This window comes from Neodiprion lecontei, chromosome 3 (assembly GCF_021901455.1).
Source record: "Neodiprion lecontei isolate iyNeoLeco1 chromosome 3, iyNeoLeco1.1, whole genome shotgun sequence".
In the NCBI taxonomy this organism is placed as follows: domain Eukaryota; kingdom Metazoa; phylum Arthropoda; class Insecta; order Hymenoptera; family Diprionidae; genus Neodiprion; species Neodiprion lecontei.
The window spans coordinates 14,809,926-14,831,169 of record NC_060262.1 but is presented as its reverse complement, the minus strand read 5'-3'; the positions used below and the strand labels follow the sequence as shown (position 1 = coordinate 14,831,169).

The 21,244-nt window shown below is 50.4% G+C and overlaps 1 non-coding gene across 1 annotated transcript; it reads left to right on the top strand.

The window, feature by feature from the left end:
* The first annotated feature begins 16,869 nt into the window (after positions 1–16,869).
* On the top strand, positions 16,870–17,064 carry LOC124293763. Its single transcript, XR_006903633.1, has one exon. It is a non-coding gene; the product is annotated as a U2 spliceosomal RNA (small nuclear RNA).
* The last annotated feature ends 4,180 nt before the right edge of the window (positions 17,065–21,244 follow it).

Here is a 21,244-nt window from a genome sequence, read left to right as displayed (position 1 = left end):
GTCAGAGGTAAGTGGTGCCTATCTTTCTTTCTTCTCGCTCTTTCCCCCGGCCATACGGTGCCGATTGCGAGGCGACCTTGCTTAGTCGTTCTCGCGCGGCACTAGGCCGGTTAATCCTTTACCCCACCCCTAGTTTCCGTCACTGTAGCGAGCCGTCGCACCAACACTTGTTGGTGCCCTTGTGACGGTGAGTTGCAGTGTCTGGTTGCGCTCCCATCCCGAACGCGTTAAAACTCAACGGGTTGTAGTTGCTGGAAGACCGACTGCGAGTGCATCGGCACGAGGGTTGGTCTCTCCGGCTCCAACAGCCCAGAGTTAACGTAAGTCTCGAAGTTTCTCTGAGGAAATAGCGCGAGTTATTCCCTCGGCGACAGCTTCGAGATCCTTCTACCACCACGTCTGTCGTTGCCCGAGGTCGGGAACGACTGAAACACGTCTGACCTGCCAAAGGTGCGACAGGCTGGTGCTGCCCCCCCGGCGGTCAGTAGCCGAACCGATTGGCGCGAGTCATAGGTCGGTACTGCGGGCCGTCGGTAATTTATCCTCCCCCTCTGTTACCGACTCTCTCTTAAGGTAACAGAGGTAATACCGACTGTCGCTATCTCTTTTCAACTCCTTGGATAACCCCTCTTTCATTCCCATCCTTTTCTATCTCCCCTTTTCTTTCTTCTTTTCTTAAGGCACCGCTGAATCGGCGGCTTCGCTTAGCGGCGTGATGGAAGTTTTTGTGGACTTCCCGTTCCCGGATGAGTTCCGCTGCCAAGATTGTTATCATGGTAGCAGGGGTAGGGGGACATGGACGGTGGGGGCGTTTAGGGCGCACTCCGACTATAAGAAACACCTTAAAAAATACCATCCAGAGCGCGGGATGAAGTTCCGCTGCGGTGTGTGTGGCTTCATCGGCGAGGGGGGGTATCCCCTCAAGGCGGTGAAGCTGTGTGACGTCCCCGGAAGAACGTCTACCATATACATATTTTTCCTATTATCATACTAAAACTGTTGCTCTCTTACCTCGAGTATACTACTATTAGCATAACACATACCTGTATCATACCTAAGATGTAGGAATACATTATAATATCTCATAAGCGAAGAGCAAGGCAACATGGCGTACCCGGCAGAAAGCACCAGGCAGCAAGCCATATTCACAGTCGTGCTAAGAGGCCGCCATCTTGGCTCGCCCGCTCATCATATACTACACTATGAGAAATACACGCACATCGCGCTATTTAGGAATGTACACATATATATGCATACTCATAATTATCATGCCGTCTTATTACGAATGATAAAATAAACGATATAATAAACAATCGTATAAACTTACCCATAAATATAATATACTCATATATGTATTACATAAAAGGAGTACACGTCATCGACGCGCAAAAGGGAAACCTTATCCCTTCATCCGAAATACGCCTTCAGCAGGCCTACGTGACATTCCGCACGTCCAGCGCTCGACCACGTGCACTTCTTAGGAATAACCACATTTGTTAGAATAAATAAATAACTGTAACCAGAGCGGCCAGCGGGACTCGAAGCACTTAAACAAAGGTTCGTAGGCGAACCCTAACATAAACACCCGCTGAGCGTTCATCCTAGTAAAGATAAGATTTTGCACAGTTAAGATACGCTCTAGACTAAACAGCCCCGGACCTCGGTACAATAAACAGACGGAAGCAATAAATCGTCCAAGTACCGAGAAGCACTTAAGAGGAAACATCGACACGGCGATCCGATACCCGAGGAGAAACTGAGCCAAACAATTCCAGCCCAGGCCGACGGACCGACGCCAACTCAGAACAAAGGCCAAGGGTCGAGCGGGAAAAACCTGTTCTACTCGACCGCCATAAACAGGGATGAAAGCCAGACCCGCACTTAGCCAGGGACCGGTTTACAACAGGGCCATAAACCAGACAACCCTCACAGCATGACGTCAGGCCCCGAACACGTGCAAGCAGGCAGGCAGCGACAAGCCGGCGCCGGACCCCAAACACGTGCACGCAGGCAGGCAGCAACAGGTCGGACCTAACGGGACTCCGCCAACAAAGAGCCGCATTCCAAGGCTCTGACGTCACGCGCGCCTACGTGACACCGAGCGCGTCGAGGCAGGCCAGCGGCGCGCGCACCATCGCCCCGCGCATGCGCACCAGGACACTCGAGAGCTGAGACGGTCGACGCTTCGCACTCTGGACATCACTTCTCATCCGCGCTTCAAGCAGACCAGTCGAGTTCTTGTAAATCTCTACGAGTTACACAGTTAGCTTGCACGTTTAGAACTTGTACACATTCGCTAGTTCTTGTAAATCTCTACGAGTCGCACAGTTGACTTGCACGTTTAGAACTAGTATACATTCGCTATAGCTTAAGCGCTCTGTTTAACGTAAACTCTTAATATACGCGACTAGAATATTAAACATTGTACCTTTTTCGAATTGTCTGTAACAATATACTAAACACAAAGATTTATTTCATCGAGTTCTCATTTCTTGAACCTAAAACTAGAGTCAGTGAATAATCCAAGGTAATTCCCTTTTACCCACATTAACATTGGTTGTTAGCGGAGACGCTGACTTAATTAAGCTTGTAAAACTAGCTTTTCCAAGTTAATTAACTCCTACCCCTTTCTATAATCGGTAGATGTCAAAGTCCAGTAAACGTCACGGTCGTAAGAATAGACATCGCGCAGGCCGACGACTACGGGCTAAGAAGCAAGCTATACTACAAGCCAGAATTAAACGTATCAACGGTCCAGTAGAGATCCTTCCGATCTATACACAACCTAGCTCTAACGAAGAATCGGGCTCTTTCTCGTCGCACGCATCCAGCCAACCCAAGGTTGACCACCCGTTCTCAACTCACGGCGTGGAACGTGAAGTCATACAGACGGTTACTAGAGTCAGCGAGGGGCTGTTATACGAGCAAATCGACATTAGAAGGAAGCTGTTCCCGGTACCAACCGTACACGACTGGGTAGAAGAGCCGGAAGTTATCGACCTGGACTCCGAACCAGAGACCATCTACCTCGACTAAAGGTAAGACGCTCATTTACGTTACCCCATATCATCCTAAACGACGAATATAATCCATAGCGGGGGCCCGGGTCCCTCAAATAAAACAGGGCTCCGTTATTCCAGTGTCGCTCCGCGTGCGTCAACGTTAAGAATTGTTTTTTTTTTTGTTGACTAGTGCGTCTGGGACGTCACAGGCAATAAAATTTCTGGTGGCAGCGGTGGGATTCGTTTAAAAATTGATCTTGTTAAAATCCGAATTCAACTAAAAATAATCGGTGCGAGTTATTAAAGACGAGATCCGCGAAAGTAGCAAAGACAGTGAACCGAACTTCGCAACACACGCGTAACGGGAGTAGCAAGAAAACTCACCTCAGCCGCAAAGAACGCGATCGGGACGAACGCACAAACTACGGACGGAATCGTGAAATAACGCTCGACAAATACAATAAAAGCGAATCACACGGGGACTCCACACGCTTGAGATTATTTCTATAAATAGGATAAAGATTCACACGCGAAACCAATATGCCTATCGAAACTAGAACAGGTAGCAAAAAGGAAAGCGGCGCATCAGTAGATGATAGCTTACAACTCAAATACACGGAGACCGATATAGAATTCATAAAGCAGGAGGTTTCCAATAAGGAAAAGAGGCTCCAAAAAGAAAGGGAAGCGTTAGAGGAACGTCAAGCAGAAATAGATAAGAAGTCAAAACATCTTAGCGAACAATTCAGACAACAAGAAACTGAATTAGAGAAAAAACAGCGCGCGATTGAATCGAGTAAAGACGCGGGGTTATCCGAAGAAGTTCATAAGAAACTTGCCAGGCTCGCCGAGCTCGAGGCGAAAGAAATCGCGAACGCAAATACAAAAACGCAGCGGCACAACCCGACCGAGGGCCCCGCGCAAGACGTACCACATCCTACACAGCCAACAAAAGGCATAGTAGAAGAAATCAAATATCCTACGCAGTTCAAAACGAGCAAGGTAGACGATTCTAAAAATCCTGCACAGCTCTCCGCGAGCGTGACAGACGTTAAAATTAGGGACACTAACGAAGCGACGGGCCGTTCGAAAATGGATGAACCGCGGTTAGGTCCTGTAGAGGACACACAGCTGTCCGAACTCCTCCGTAAGAAGGCAGAAATAGATCGGGAAGTACAACTTCTCGTAGCGCAAAATTCACGCGGCACAGATAGGGCAGTTACCCAAAGCATAGAATTAGCCACAGACGCTACATTTAGGGAACCCGGTCCAGTGTGTACGCGGAGTAAGGATGAATTAAGGTTAGAAGCAGAAATTCTGCACTTCAAAAAGAAGGCAGAAAGAAAGAAAGGCGACTTAAGAAAATCTGTGGCGCCTCAAAAACCTAACCCTGTGGACAGTTACCGCCCTGATCCACTCAGCAGAGGAGCGATTGGTAGAAACGCCCTCAATTCAGAAAATGATCACATTTCAATAAAGTCAGTGGTTTCCGTCCCAACTGACGATGAAGATTTGAATTTAGAAGCAGAAGCGTTAGCTAGAGAAGCGTTGATCAGACGCATTCAAAAAGAAAACCGCGAGAAACTCAAAAATCTACGCGGAGGAATAGCAGGTCCGGACCTGGGACCTCAAGAATTAGGTGAGCCAGGCGTGCCGGAAGAACTAGTCCTCGATAAGGATTTAGAAATACAATTACGCGAGCAAGAGATTTGGGAGCGCGAAATAGAATTGCAGGAGCAAGAACTCGCGTACCAGGCCGCGTTAGCAGATCCGTACCGGGAGAGAAGGAGGAAATTAGCTGAGCGCGAGGAACAGTTAAAGAAAAGGGAGCAGGCCCTGAAGGATAAGATCTCGGGAATCACCCGCCCCCAAGTTACTCAAGTCGTTAACACCGTGCAGGCACCCGTTCCTCCTACTCTGCCGTTAGCGGAGCAATCCATATCGGTTAAAGACGCGTTAGCGGTAGTCCCAAAATTTGACGGGAAAAACATCACCGTAATGCAATTTAATCGGGCGTGCAAGAGGGCACTCGAGATGGTAACACCCAGCTTGGAGGGGTACCTCACGCGCCTCATCAGAAGCAAGCTCGCCGATCGAGCATACGCAGTAATCGAAGACGAGAGTTTTGCAACCCTGCAAGGACTCTTGGACAAACTCACGGAAGTGTTCGCGCCCATTAGATCCGCGAATCATTACCGTGGAGAGCTTGGTCAGCTGTATAAATACGCTGATGAACACGTGCTAGATTACATAGGGAGAACCCGCGACATAAAAACGGGATTAATAGAAGCGGAACGAAGAAAGAACCGCGAGCTAACCAACGCAGAGATAATCAGGTTAGATGAGGAAGTCTGCGAGGCATTTGTCGGCGGACTACCGAGCGACTGCCGGAATGCAGTATTGATCAAAGGTTACTCCAACCTGAAGACAGCCTACGAAAGGGCTATAGATGCCAGCAAGGCATTAGAATTAGATAGAGATCGGGCTAGGAGCCGCGGCGCGAGCAGGGCCGAGAGTAATAACGCAGAGCCGTGTAAACATTGCGGCCGTAGTAATCACCTAACCGATCAGTGCCGAGCGATTAGGAGACCCGCGGTAAGCAGACCCGTGGAAAATAGAGAATCGTGTACGCTGTGCGGGCGGTCGACCCACAGCACAGCAAATTGTTACAAAAACAAACCGCCGTCGAGCCAACAGTCGACAGCGCGAAATACAAACGTAGTCGAATGTAGCTACTGCAAGAGCATAGGACATTCATACAACGAATGCCGTAAACGTAGATACCATGAAACAATCAGCCGAAACAACTCGGGAAACGGAGCAGGGCCCTCGGGGAACACGGGCAGCCCCCGAGTAACAAGGGCCAATGCCATAGAGACAGAGGAGGTGGAAACAGGTCCATCTGCCTCTACTTAAAAGGAAAAATACCTACAGTAAACTTAGATTCCAAAGATACGAAAACCGCAATAGACTTCATGATAGATACGGGAGCGGAGGCCAATATCGTAAAGGCCTCTAATGTAAAGGACTTTCGTAAAGTGAACCCCAAGAGGCGTATCACTATTATAGGAATAGGAGACGTACCACACTATAGTTTAGGAGCAACGGAATTGGAAATGTTTGGTTTCAAAACGGATTTTCACGTAGTTGAGAATACCTTTCCCATCAAAAGTGACGGTATCCTAGGGTCAGCCTTCCTTACCCAGTTCGAAGCCAATGTTAACTACGCGGACCAATGCCTCGAAGTACTGAACAAATCCGTTTATTTTAATGATAGAGAAACCGTCCTCGTGCCCAAGCGTACGAACATAGCCTTCCCTATTAAAATTAGTGAAGATAGTATCAAAGAAGGATATGTACCCCTTCTTGACAGTTGCAAGGGAGTCTATATAGGGAACGCTATTGTTAAGGATGACGGAGGTAGGGCAACGATCCGCGCGGTAAACACCACGGAGGAGGACAAACTTATACCAGTCCCCACCGTAGAACTGTTGGATACGAGCGAAGCAATACCGTTAGGGGAGACCGAACACATTACCATAAACAAATGTTCGATAACAGACGTTACTGACTCCTACGAGAAACTCTCTAGACGCTCCGAAACTATTACGAAATTATTGAGATTAGATCATCTTAACGATGAGGAAAAAGACAGTGTAGCCAGGATAGTTCGAGAAAACGCAGATGTCTTTCATCTGCCGGACGACAAGCTCCGATGCACAGGTGTCATGAAACATAAAATAGCTACCACCGATGACCTACCGGTGCACACTAAGCAATACAGATTTCCGCCCGTCCACAAGGACGAAATAGCTAGGCAGGTGACCGAAATGGAACAGAATGGCGTAATCAAGCCATCGGTATCGCCTTACAGTTCGCCACTTTGGATCGTACCGAAAAAGGCCGATTCGAAGGGAAATAAGAGATGGAGGATCGTGATAGATTATCGTAAATTGAACGAAAAAACGATAGGTGACGCATATCCGTTGCCCAACATCACTGAAATCCTTGACCAGTTAGGGAATGCCCGGTATTTTTCGGTATTCGATTTAGCATCGGGCTTTCATCAAATACAAATGGACGAGAAGGACGCTCCCAAAACCGCCTTCTCGACACCGCACGGGCATTATGAATTCACGCGTATGCCATTCGGGCTGAAGAATGCGCCAGCTACTTTCCAGAGACTAATGGACCAAGTGTTGTTAGGATCGCAGGGCATAGAGCTGTTCGTATACCTGGATGACATAGTAATATACGCGTCTACTTTAGAAGAACACGAGCGAAAAGTCACGCGGTTAATGAGTAGATTGCGGAAGGCAAACCTAGCCTTACAACCAGACAAGTGTGAATTTCTCAGACACGAAGTTACTTACTTAGGACACGTGATCAGCGACGTAGGTGTGGAACCGGACCCAAAGAAAATCGAGTCCGTGAAAAAATTTCCAGTTCCCAAAAATGCTAAGAACATCAAGCAATTTTTAGGGCTAGCAGGTTATTACAGACGGTTCATACCGGGTTTTTCTAAGATCGCGAAACCGCTCACGAACCTTCTCGAAAAAGGGGAAAGCTTTGAATGGAAAGAACAACACCAATCAGCTTTTGAGTTTTTACGCGACAGGTTATGCGAGAAACCGATCCTGCAGTACCCAGATTTCGAGCGACCTTTCCTGGTCACAACGGACGCGTCCGGCCATGCAATCGGGGGTGTCCTGAGTCAGGGAGAAATTGGGAAAGATTTACCTATATCGTACGTATCACGGGTGTTAACATCAGCCGAAAAAAATTACTCTACGTTCGAGAAGGAACTTTTAGCAGTAGTTTGGTGCGTGAATTACTTTAGACCGTACCTCTACGGCAGAGAATTTACCGTAATATCTGACCAAAAAGCCTTGTCATGGTTTCATAAAAATAAAAGCCCATGTGCACGACTCATTAGGTGGAAGACCCTCCTAGCTGAGTTTCAGTGCACAATAAAATATAAGGAAGGGCGTGCGAATACGAACGCCGACGCCCTCTCCAGAAACCCGGTCGACGATACGGATCCAGCCCCGTTGGACCCCGAACTCGCGACCATACAGACACTAGAGTTAGATACGACAGACGAGACCGACACCACAAACGAAGACATTTTCGAGCTACCTCCGGTCACGACCGAAATGACAGGAGACCTATTTACAGTAGATGAAAATTTCTCGCTGGTGCATTGCGTAGCTGAGGACCTGCATATGGGAGCCGGCATCGCAGTGCAATTCCGGGAGAAATTTGGTAGACTTGACGAACTGAAACAACAGAACGCCAAGGTAGGTGAAGTGGCTCAGCTTCAGGTGGGCAGGCGCTTCGTTTATTATCTAATAACAAAAAAACGTAGCAACGATAAGCCTACGTTGAAAAATCTAGGAAAAGCCCTGATTCAACTCAGGCGCACGTGTAAAAGAAATGCAGACTATCGTCTCGCGATGCCCAGGATAGGCTGTGGTCTTGACAAACTGTCCTGGAAGACCGTAATAAAACTAATCAACAAGGTGTTCAAACAACCTTTCAAGATACATATATACGCTTTGCCTCCACCCAACGTTGAGACCACTGAGCCAACCTCGACAGACAATCGGGAAAGTTCACCTCTGGGACAGTTCGGAAACGAGCCGCCCCAATATCAAAGCACGGGTTTAGACCCTATAGTCGAAACGATGGAGCAGGAGAAAGGGGGGGACACCAGTAGAATTTCCCTTCCGGAAGCGTCGACGAGTTTAGATCACAGGGACAAAGCCTTTGACGTAATAGGCCAGGACACCCCTGTAGAAAATCAAGCAACCGATGCTGATGAAGACTCAGATTCAGGTTCCGAGCACGGTAACGAGCATGAATGCGTCGACAGCGACGTAAGCGACTCCGACGAAATCATAGAACCAGGTTCGCAGCCCTACGAGCTCGCTGCAGACCCCGAATTAAAGATCACTAGGAGTAAAGAGAACTTGTCAATTCACAAAGGGAACGTGGTCTGCTTCGTCTCGCAGCAAGGTGAACCTATAGACCGCGGAGCGCACGATCTATTCAGTAAATTCAAGATACCAAAATTAGAGGACTTAGCACTAGGAAGAGCTAGGCTAATGCAAAAGGACAATAGAAACATTATATGTTTGCCAATCAAAGAATCAACAAAAAGGCACCTCGACAGAGAAATATTTAAAGAAGCTCTGGCATCTCTGTTAGACGTAATTATGGAAATAGAGTTAGCAGAAATAGCACTAGCCAGAACAGCATTCATAGATAATATTTCGTGGAAGGAAATTTTAAATAGGATAAAAATCGCACTCAGCGATTGTCCTTGCACGCTGACTATTTACGAAGACTTAATTCAAACTCCGGCGGAGGAGCTTAGGGCCGGAATTATTCAAGAAAATCATGAATCTGCGCTAGGGGGTCACAAGGGGGTGACCAAAACTTACCGTAGAATTAGACAAAAGTACGCATGGCCGAATATGAAACGCCAGGTACAAGATTATATAGGCAGGTGTTGGCAGTGCGCCACTAGGAAGCTCACGCGAGTAAAGCATAAGCAACCAATGGTAATAACAGATACTCCTGACGCTGCCTTTGAGAAAATCTCCATGGACGTTGTGGGCCCTCTGCCCATTACAGAACGAGGAAATAGTCATATTTTAACAATCCAAGACCTCCTCACCAAATACTCGCTAGCAATCCCGTTGAAAGAAACCGACTCGGTGGCAATCGCTGATGGCTTGGTAAAAAACTTCATTTGTATTTACGGCGCACCCCGTCATATCCTCACGGATCAGGGCGCCAATTTAACTAGCTCACTGATGAAGGCGATCACAAAGCGATTTAGAATAACACAAAACAGGACCACAGCTTTCCACCCGCAGTCAAATGGTTCGATTGAAAGGTCACACCACGTTCTAATAGAATATTTGAAACAGTTCGTTACGGACAAGAACGACTGGGACGAGTGGCTAGAGTTAGCAATGTTTTCATATAATACCAGTACTCATGAAAGCACAAGGTTTTCACCGTACGAATTAGTGTTCGGCCGAGAGGCAAGAGTGCCCTCGAGCTACGCAGCAATAGAAACCATATCAGATAGGACGTACGAAGGCTACTTGTTAGATTTATGTAAAAATCTCCATGAAATACAGACTCTCGCAGCAGAGAATTTAACTCAAGCAAAACACAAGTATAAACGTTACTATGATAATAAAATCAAATTGCTACAATTAAAACCAGGAGATCTGGTGTTCCTCCTAAAGGAGCCCAGAAAGAACAAATTCGCTGACCATTATACTGGTCCGCACGAAGTAATAGAAGTTCTTCCCAATAATAATGTAAAAATTCTTGTTGAAAATAGAACTAGGGTGGTCCACCTGGACAAACTGAAAAAGGCAAAGGCATAATCGCACCTATCCTTTATTATTCTGTCCACAGGAATCACTAGAAAGTAAGAACACAATAATATAATGAAGCTCCCGGCTAATGAGGAAGACGATCATCTCGAAGTAGTTTTCATTGAAAAGCCGCAGACACTACCATACCCAGTCACAAACATTAAAATCATAATGTACAAGGTTACAATAACACTATATTTTAAGGCCAATGAAGCTTTCAAGTCATTACTTAGGGAAATGATAAAAATAACAGATTTGGGTGAAGGCGACTACAGAACGTATTATAAAAGAATTCGCAGCCAAAGAGGCATAGTAGATCAGGTATTAGATGTGTTTTTCGCCCGCCCGGACGAAACCCACATATCAGTGCTATTTCACCCAGACCTGAACGAAGCGTACACATACGTAGGTAAAGGCATGGACGGCGAAGTGTCCAAGTACACCGTCTCCGGCCCAATTGTTAACTATGTAGGCAGTCAGATGTTCAAAGACGCCGTATAATTTTGTACACTAAGCAGATTTAAGAGTAGACGTCAGAATTTATAGGTACTATGACATACGTTACAGGGTCAATGCAAACCCCAGCCATGAGGTCCGTCCTCGTACTCCTCACTACCATTTGTTGGTTGAAGGGGGCCCATGCATTAATCGGGTATGACTGTGGCGGAGCTGCCCTTAACGTAACAACTATAAATCTACTAGACATCGACCAATGTGATTTGGAACACGACAAGACACAAAACGAACGAACGTTTATACAATTGCTCCAACTCACGGAATACAAACAGGCGCAAGTCTTACAATGCAAAGTGGAGATCGACAGAACAGTTTACCGATGCGGACAATTTTCACACAACTCGGTGACCGACGGTGGAAGAAAGGCTTACCTTCCAAGAATCTCAAGGGAAGCATGTGAGACGCTACATCGCACAGGTACGCTAACCCTCGGGTCACAGACGCATTTGGTCGAGATCCCAACAAACGTAACGACGCTACGCGACGCCACCTTGGCCGGCAGCCTTACCTCTGACGGAACCTGCCAAGGGCAATATTACAATGACGGTTATGGACAGTGGGAAAGCGCTGTCGTGCAGGCAGTAATCAAGATTTCGGTCTACTCGTACACGGCGAACGTCAAGATCTCCAACAATCAAATTTTGCTGAAGAGTGGAACAACCTGCCCTTTTGGAGACGGGCAGTGCATCGACGATGAGGGTGGCCATACCTACTGGACAACAACGCCCCTCGACGAATGTAAATTTGACAAATACGACGTACTATACACGGGATACGCAGACCGAACGAACGCGACGGACTCTCCAACCGTTTACTCGCTACAGACGGGTGACACAACCTTTGCGCTAATGGAAAGGTCCAGAGCCACCATTTGCGGCTATAAGATCATAAACACAGAGCACCCCCGTCTATTTATCTTTGAGACCAATCCAACGGAAGTCTTCAAACAACGATCAAGATTAGCAGTATCAAACATCGACATCTTTTCATACATCAATTCAAAATTCATTTATGTAGAAAAACACATCAGAACGCAGACCACCAACCTATACAGGGACGTGATCGAGCAGAAATGTAAATTAGAACAACAGGTGCTGAAAAATGCATTAAATCTCGCTGAATTATCACCTGACAGTTTTGCCTTTAACCTAATGAAGGGCCCCGGCTATTTTGCAACAATAGCCGGCGAAGTAATCTATATCATGAAATGCATCCCAGTAGAAGTGGAATTCCGCAAGACGGCAGAATGTTACAATGATCTTCCTGTGAATCACCAAAATGAGAGCATGTTCCTGCGACCCAAATCGAGGATTCTCGTGAAGACCGGAACCAGGAGGAGCTGCAACGAGGTCGTGCCGCCAATGTTTAAGGTAGAAGAGACGTGGTACAAGTTCACACCTAGGGCATCCGAAGCCAAGGTACCGCAGAAACTCAAGCCCTTGACAAACATGAATTGGAAATATAGTAATCCTGGACCCCTGGGATCAAGCGGAATTTACACTGAGGAGGAATTGCAAGAATTACGGGAACACATCATGTTTCCGGCAGAAAAACCTGCACTACTCGACACCATATCCAGAGGCGCCCGAGGCGAGACCATCGGGACGGGAACAATCAATATGTATAACTTGTTAGACGAAAAGACTCTAACGCGAATAGCAGAATCAACGGCAAAAAGACTATTTACTGGATTCACCACCTTCGGGAGTGTTGTCGGAGGAATATGGGGGATCTGGGCCGTATGGGCACTGCTGAAATTCTTAATCGACACATGCATACATGGTTACACGCTCCACACAGCATATGGATGCAGTTACCACTTGATAGCCTCACTGTGGGACTCGGTGACGCATCTGTTAATGCACCTACGAGGACAAAAGACCGATCAACCAATGACGACTGACGCCCAGGAGCAGACGGAACCACTGAATAAAATAATTTACCACGTTCCGTCACAGTCAATTCACTTTCCAGAAAATTTAGACTTGAATTCTGACATAGAGTTGAAGAAGCTCGAGGAAAGAGCACAACAGAGAGCAAAAGATCTTAACTTGGTTTAGTGAACGCCGCTAAGATCTTTTACGGAAATAAAACTTATTTCCTTCAAATAAGGAGGGGGGTGTGACGTCCCCGGAAGAACGTCTACCATATACATATTTTTCCTATTATCATACTAAAACTGTTGCTCTCTTACCTCGAGTATACTACTATTAGCATAACACATACCTGTATCATACCTAAGATGTAGGAATACATTATAATATCTCATAAGCGAAGAGCAAGGCAACATGGCGTACCCGGCAGAAAGCACCAGGCAGCAAGCCATATTCACAGTCGTGCTAAGAGGCCGCCATCTTGGCTCGCCCGCTCATCATATACTACACTATGAGAAATACACGCACATCGCGCTATTTAGGAATGTACACATATATATGCATACTCATAATTATCATGCCGTCTTATTACGAATGATAAAATAAACGATATAATAAACAATCGTATAAACTTACCCATAAATATAATATACTCATATATGTATTACATAAAAGGAGTACACGTCATCGACGCGCAAAAGGGAAACCTTATCCCTTCATCCGAAATACGCCTTCAGCAGGCCTACGTGACATTCCGCACGTCCAGCGCTCGACCACGTGCACTTCTTAGGAATAACCACATTTGTTAGAATAAATAAATAACTGTAACCAGAGCGGCCAGCGGGACTCGAAGCACTTAAACAAAGGTTCGTAGGCGAACCCTAACATAAACACCCGCTGAGCGTTCATCCTAGTAAAGATAAGATTTTGCACAGTTAAGATACGCTCTAGACTAAACAGCCCCGGACCTCGGTACAATAAACAGACGGAAGCAATAAATCGTCCAAGTACCGAGAAGCACTTAAGAGGAAACATCGACACGGCGATCCGATACCCGAGGAGAAACTGAGCCAAACAATTCCAGCCCAGGCCGACGGACCGACGCCAACTCAGAACAAAGGCCAAGGGTCGAGCGGGAAAAACCTGTTCTACTCGACCGCCATAAACAGGGATGAAAGCCAGACCCGCACTTAGCCAGGGACCGGTTTACAACAGGGCCATAAACCAGACAACCCTCACAGCATGACGTCAGGCCCCGAACACGTGCAAGCAGGCAGGCAGCGACAAGCCGGCGCCGGACCCCAAACACGTGCACGCAGGCAGGCAGCAACAGGTCGGACCTAACGGGACTCCGCCAACAAAGAGCCGCATTCCAAGGCTCTGACGTCACGCGCGCCTACGTGACACCGAGCGCGTCGAGGCAGGCCAGCGGCGCGCGCACCATCGCCCCGCGCATGCGCACCAGGACACTCGAGAGCTGAGACGGTCGACGCTTCGCACTCTGGACATCACTTCTCATCCGCGCTTCAAGCAGACCAGTCGAGTTCTTGTAAATCTCTACGAGTTACACAGTTAGCTTGCACGTTTAGAACTTGTACACATTCGCTAGTTCTTGTAAATCTCTACGAGTCGCACAGTTGACTTGCACGTTTAGAACTAGTATACATTCGCTATAGCTTAAGCGCTCTGTTTAACGTAAACTCTTAATATACGCGACTAGAATATTAAACATTGTACCTTTTTCGAATTGTCTGTAACAATATACTAAACACAAAGATTTATTTCATCGAGTTCTCATTTCTTGAACCTAAAACTAGAGTCAGTGAATAATCCAAGGTAATTCCCTTTTACCCACATTAACATTGGTTGTTAGCGGAGACGCTGACTTAATTAAGCTTGTAAAACTAGCTTTTCCAAGTTAATTAACTCCTACCCCTTTCTATAATCGGTAGATGTCAAAGTCCAGTAAACGTCACGGTCGTAAGAATAGACATCGCGCAGGCCGACGACTACGGGCTAAGAAGCAAGCTATACTACAAGCCAGAATTAAACGTATCAACGGTCCAGTAGAGATCCTTCCGATCTATACACAACCTAGCTCTAACGAAGAATCGGGCTCTTTCTCGTCGCACGCATCCAGCCAACCCAAGGTTGACCACCCGTTCTCAACTCACGGCGTGGAACGTGAAGTCATACAGACGGTTACTAGAGTCAGCGAGGGGCTGTTATACGAGCAAATCGACATTAGAAGGAAGCTGTTCCCGGTACCAACCGTACACGACTGGGTAGAAGAGCCGGAAGTTATCGACCTGGACTCCGAACCAGAGACCATCTACCTCGACTAAAGGTAAGACGCTCATTTACGTTACCCCATATCATCCTAAACGACGAATATAATCCATAGCGGGGGCCCGGGTCCCTCAAATAAAACAGGGCTCCGTTATTGCAGTGTCGCTCCGCGTGCGTCAACGTTAAGAATTGTTTTTTTTTGTTGACTAGTGCGTCTGGGACGTCACAGGGGACACTTCCTCGCTGTGGTCGAGGGCTCGGAATGCGGCGAGGAGGAGCGCGAAGGCCCTGGGCCTGAAGTGGCGATGGTCTGCGGAGCTTGGGGAGCTGGCCGTGGAGATCCGGGGCTCGGCTGGACGGACGACGGTGGTGCCACCGCGAGCACGAGGCCAAATTGTACGCCGACTGCGGGCGGCATGGGCGGAGCACTACAGTCTGAGGCTTCTCAGGAAGCCGGACCAGGGGAAGGTATTCGAGGTGTCGTCGTGGTCGAGGTATTCCAACCACTTCCTCCGCGGCGGCAGCTTCACCCGCTTCGCTGATTGGCGCTTTGTCCACCGCGCGCGCCTGGACGTCCTGCCCCTTAACGGGGCACGACGCTGGGGCGACGGTGACAAGCGTTGCCGGCGTTGCGGGGGAGCACTCGAGTCCCTTCCCCACGTGGTCTGCCACTGCCGCCCGCACTCGGCCGCGTGGCAGCTGCGGCATGATGCCATCGTCGCCCGCCTAGCGAAGGCGAACCGCCTGCCGGGGCAGCTCCGGGTAAACCAACACGTCGAGGGGGTCGACGGGGAACTGGGGGCTCTCAGACCTGACATTGTGGTCAGGCACGAGCCCTCAAAGAGCATCGTCATCGTCGATGTGACCGTGCCTTTCGAGAACCGTAGAGTAGCGTTCGATGAGGCCAGGGGCCGGAAGATTTTGAAATATAAGCCCCTGGCCGATGAGCTCGGAAGGCGCGGTTACCGGGTGACGGTCTCTGCGTTCGTCGTCGGCGCCCTCGGCTCATGGGACCCGAGGAATGAGTCGGTGCTGAAGCAGCTGCATATCGGCAATCGGTATGCAGCGCTGATGCGCCGGCTCATTGTCTCGGAGACCATCCGATGGTCACGCGACATCTACGTGGAGCACGTCTCGGGCGTCCGACAATACCGCGTGCCTGAGTTAAGCGGACCCCTGGGGGGTAGCACGGGAGCAAATGCAATAGAAAATTCAAACGGCGAAAGGCCGCCGCTCACGGGCCAAGTCTAGGCTGCGTCCCAATTTCTTAATATTTCCTAAATGTATGTCCTAGATACTAATTTACATCTGCATACTCTCTCTCTTGATCTTTTTCCTTTCCTATTTTATCACATTCAAATTTAAGGGCGGTGGCCAATAGGAGCTGGGCCCTACTTTTTAATTTTTTAATTTTTTTTTTTTTTTTTATACATTTTAGCCACATTTTCTACTGATTGTCTCTTTCTACTTTACTTCTGACTTGCACTATCTTCTTTTATGTACTTACTTCTTTTTTACTGTTCTTTTCTTTACTAAGGTGTTTTCTCTTTTTGTTTTCAATGAGATGCATGCACTCTGGGATTTACTGCACTTCTCATTTCTATTTCTTAAACTTCTTTTTCTGCACGCTTGGTCCCTAGAGTGCATGCAACGCAATACTTATTACTTAAGCCAAAGATGCATGTTCCTTTTATCTTTTTTATCTTTTTTATTCTTTTATTGTTTTACATAAATTACAATTTTATATTTTATTTTTAAGCCACCGCCAGGGGCGGAACCTGTGTACATATCACCCCCGGGCAAACAATGTGAGCCCGGGGGAACATTATCTGTTCTTATCAGCCTAATATCTGATACGCTCCCCATTGGGGGGCCAGTATATTAATCTGATTTTTGGAAGGTGGTGGAGTGTCAGGGGCTTGCTCCGGCTCCGCCGCGGGTCAACCCTGCATTGCAGTACCGTAGGGAGCAGGCCCACTAGGACATTTAATATCAGAGCACTCCGCCACCTTCCAAAACTCAGTAGGGTAGGATAGGCTGATTTTTAATTTATTGATTTTTAGACTTTTATTTTTGACTTTTTGTTTTTATCGTTTTATATATACACTTTTATTTATACACTTGTATATATTTATTCATTTGACACTTTGGATTTTATTTATTTATTTATTTATTCTATTTATTAGCTAGGCTATTTAGTTTTAATCCCGCCGAGAAGCGATCGGGACGCAGTTTAAGTGCGCGAGTGTTGTGCCGCGAGTGTGTGCGTCTCCCCCGCTTCGTCCCCCCGTAGAGTGTGCGGCGGAACTCCCCGGGACATCGCGCCGGTGGGTGGACCCGTCAGAGGTAAGTGGTGCCTATCTTTCTTTCTTCTCGCTCTTTCCCCCGGCCATACGGTGCCGATTGCGAGGCGACCTTGCTTAGTCGTTCTCGCGCGGCACTAGGCCGGTTAATCCTTTACCCCACCCCTAGTTTCCGTCACTGTAGCGAGCCGTCGCACCAACACTTGTTGGTGCCCTTGTGACGGTGAGTTGCAGTGTCTGGTTGCGCTCCCATCCCGAACGCGTTAAAACTCAACGGGTTGTAGTTGCTGGAAGACCGACTGCGAGTGCATCGGCACGAGGGTTGGTCTCTCCGGCTCCAACAGCCCAGAGTTAACGTAAGTCTCGAAGTTTCTCTGAGGAAATAGCGCGAGTTATTCCCTCGGCGACAGCTTCGAGATCCTTCTACCACCACGTCTGTCGTTGCCCGAGGTCGGGAACGACTGAAACACGTCTGACCTGCCAAAGGTGCGACAGGCTGGTGCTGCCCCCCCGGCGGTCAGTAGCCGAACCGATTGGCGCGAGTCATAGGTCGGTACTGCGGGCCGTCGGTAATTTATCCTCCCCCTCTGTTACCGACTCTCTCTTAAGGTAACAGAGGTAATACCGACTGTCGCTATCTCTTTTCAACTCCTTGGATAACCCCTCTTTCATTCCCATCCTTTTCTATCTCCCCTTTTCTTTCTTCTTTTCTTAAGGCACCGCTGAATCGGCGGCTTCGCTTAGCGGCGTGATGGAAGTTTTTGTGGACTTCCCGTTCCCGGATGAGTTCCGCTGCCAAGATTGTTATCATGGTAGCAGGGGTAGGGGGACATGGACGGTGGGGGCGTTTAGGGCGCACTCCGACTATAAGAAACACCTTAAAAAATACCATCCAGAGCGCGGGATGAAGTTCCGCTGCGGTGTGTGTGGCTTCATCGGCGAGGGGGGGTATCCCCTCAAGGCGGTGAAGCTGCACCACGAGCGGGCCCATCCCGCGCCATCAACGAGTAGTCGGGGTGCGCCTGAAGCACCCGCGGCGCAGCAGCCGCGTACTGCAGACGAGGGCCGTGAGCGGCCAATTATGAACTTTTTCAGCGCTGCGGCGCCTGTGGGTCGGACACGGGCGGCGAGGACAGCAACGACGACGACGGCGACGGCGGGCTCCAGCAGGGCAATTACCACCACGTGCCCTGCCACCACCAGCGGGACGTCGAGGACGACGCGGCAGACCAGCAGCCACCCACGGAGGAGCAACGAGACCGCCCACACAACACCTGTGGCGCCCGCCACGACGATCGGGTCTGGAGCGCGGTGCAGTACCAGTCGGCTGCCGGCAATGAGGAGGACCCCAGAGGCACCCCGTCTCTCCAACGACGGGGTGCGGAGGACCAGCGGGGGTCAACGCGGCTCTCCGGGGGCCCGCCCTTCCATCCACGAGGGCCCCCTGACGAGGAGGAGGAGAGCCGCCAGCGTGCCGGTCGAGCCGACTCCACCACCAACATCCACCACCACCAGGAGAGGCACCGCGACCAGACCACTGCGGACATCCCCGGGACTAAGGGGGGCACAACATCTGCGCCCCGCCGCAACTCCATCTCCAAACGCGGCGGGGCCCACCACTATCGGAAGAGCCCCCCCACGACCATCTACACTCCCGGGGAGGATGAGGACGGCGGCTACCACATACGCCGCCGTCACCGCGGGCGCCACCACCGCATCGACGCAGCCATCGTCCGGCGTGCCGGCTGCACGCAGAGGGCTGCGATCGGCCGCCAGGGCCACATCACTTCCCCCTGGCGGTCCCACCGGAGGCAGCCCTCCACCGTGGGAGATGCCGGCCCCGCCGGCCCACAACACCAGGAGCCGGAGAGCGGGGTCGGTAAGCGGACAGCCGATCACGTCGGCGGTGGCTGCCACACTGACGACGGCGACGACGACGACGACGATGTGCGGGGGGCCGATCACCACCTCAAGGCCCCTCGCAGGGGGGAGGGTCACCACGACCATCTCTGGACCACCTGCCGCACTGCCACGTGCGGCAAGGACCCTCCCCTCCATCGCGGAGGCGGAATCGAGGGCGGTCTCACCGGCGAGGGAACCGTGGAGCGTCGTCCCCCAGCGGACCCGCCGACGACATCCCCGCGGGTCCGCCCCGGCGTCCAACGAGGAGAGCCCGCCGTCTTCACCTGCCCCGTCCATAACATCATCATCGGGGTCGTCGTCCGTGTTCGAGCCCCCAGGCGACGCAGCAAGTAGTAGTTGCTCCGACAACAACAACAATAATAATAATAATAGAAATAGCTCGCGACCGCCAACAGGAACAAGGCGAGGCTCCCGTGTTTGCGCCCCGAGGGTCAATGCGAGGCCAGGCTCGCATACACGCGGTAGCGGAAATAATAACAATAATAATAATCACAATAACAACAGTAACAACAACGATTATAATGGTTCCGTTTTTAGGTCAGGGACGCCGGACACGTGCTCCACGGATGTGGAGCCCCGGAGCCGAACAGGAAACAGAGGAGGTGCTATCCGGAGGACCGGAGCACAACGGGCAGGAGGAGCCACAGGTGACGGGAGGCCCGCGACCTCTGGGCGCGGGTGTCCGCCTGCGGGGACCCAACGACGGCCCAACCAACCCCGTCAGTCACCGGCTCCGGTGGGGCAGCCGCCGAGGCCGGCCGATCGGTCCGCAATGATCCACCACGCTGGTAATCGTGTCGACGAGGAAGGCGTGGTGCGTGAGCGGGAACAACTGATCGGTCTGGCGGAGGCGGCTGCAAGCTGGGAAGATCTGGAGGAGCTGGCGACGCGAGTCGCCACGTTCCTCCAAACCACCGGAACGAGTACGGGGGCTGTGGGGGAGGAGAGGGCGGACGGTCGTGCGGGGGGCCGGCGCGGGGGGAGGGCTGGGGAAGCCACGCGCGGGGGGCCCGGGCGGGCGGGGAATCGCGGGAGCCCCGGTGGGGAGCGCCGTGGGGCACTTCCAGCGGGGGGGGATCGAGTGAGAGAGGCTACGAGGATCCAACGGCTCTTTCGGGCGAACCGTCGGCGCGCTGTCCAAGAGGTGTTGACGGGCCCGCTCCAGCACTGTGAAGTGTCAAGGGAGCGGATCCGTCAGCACTTCGAGGACATGTACGCTCCGGCGGAGAGCCTGGGGGGCCGCCCTCTGGCCGAACCTCTCACACCTCCGGACGAAAACAGCAACGACGATCTGGTTAGGCCTTTCACGGAGCGAGAGGTGGACCGTCGGCTCCGGCGTATGAATAATTCTGCGCCGGGTCCCGACGGGCTCACCTACCGTGACCTCCGAAGGGCCGACCCCGATTGTCGTTTGCTGGCGGCGACGTTTAACGCCTGCCGTCGTCTGGAGGCGGTCCCCCCCAGCTGGAAGTCGTCGAACACGGTTCTCATCCACAAAAAGGGTGACCGCGATGACCTGTCCAACTGGAGGCCGCTCGCGCTGGGTGACACCACGCCCAAACTCTTCGCCGCGCTACTGGCTGACCGGCTTACTGCCTGGGCCGTCTACAACAACCGGCTCAGTCCGGAACAGAAGGGCTTCCTGCCGTGCGAGGGGTGCTACGAGCACAACTTCGTACTGCAGGAGGTCCTTTCCGACGCTCGCAGGTCGGGGCGTCAAGTGATCGTCTCGTGGCTGGACTTGTCGAACGCGTTCGGCTCGGTCCCCCACGAGGCGATCTGGCGCGCCTTTGAGGAAGCGGGAGTCCCGTCGCCGCTTAGGAATATTGTAGAGGAAATGTATAACGGCTGCTCCACCCGTGTGCGAACGTCCGAAGGATACACGGACCCCGTCACCATCCGCTCCGGAGTGCGTCAAGGGTGCCCGATGAGCCCTG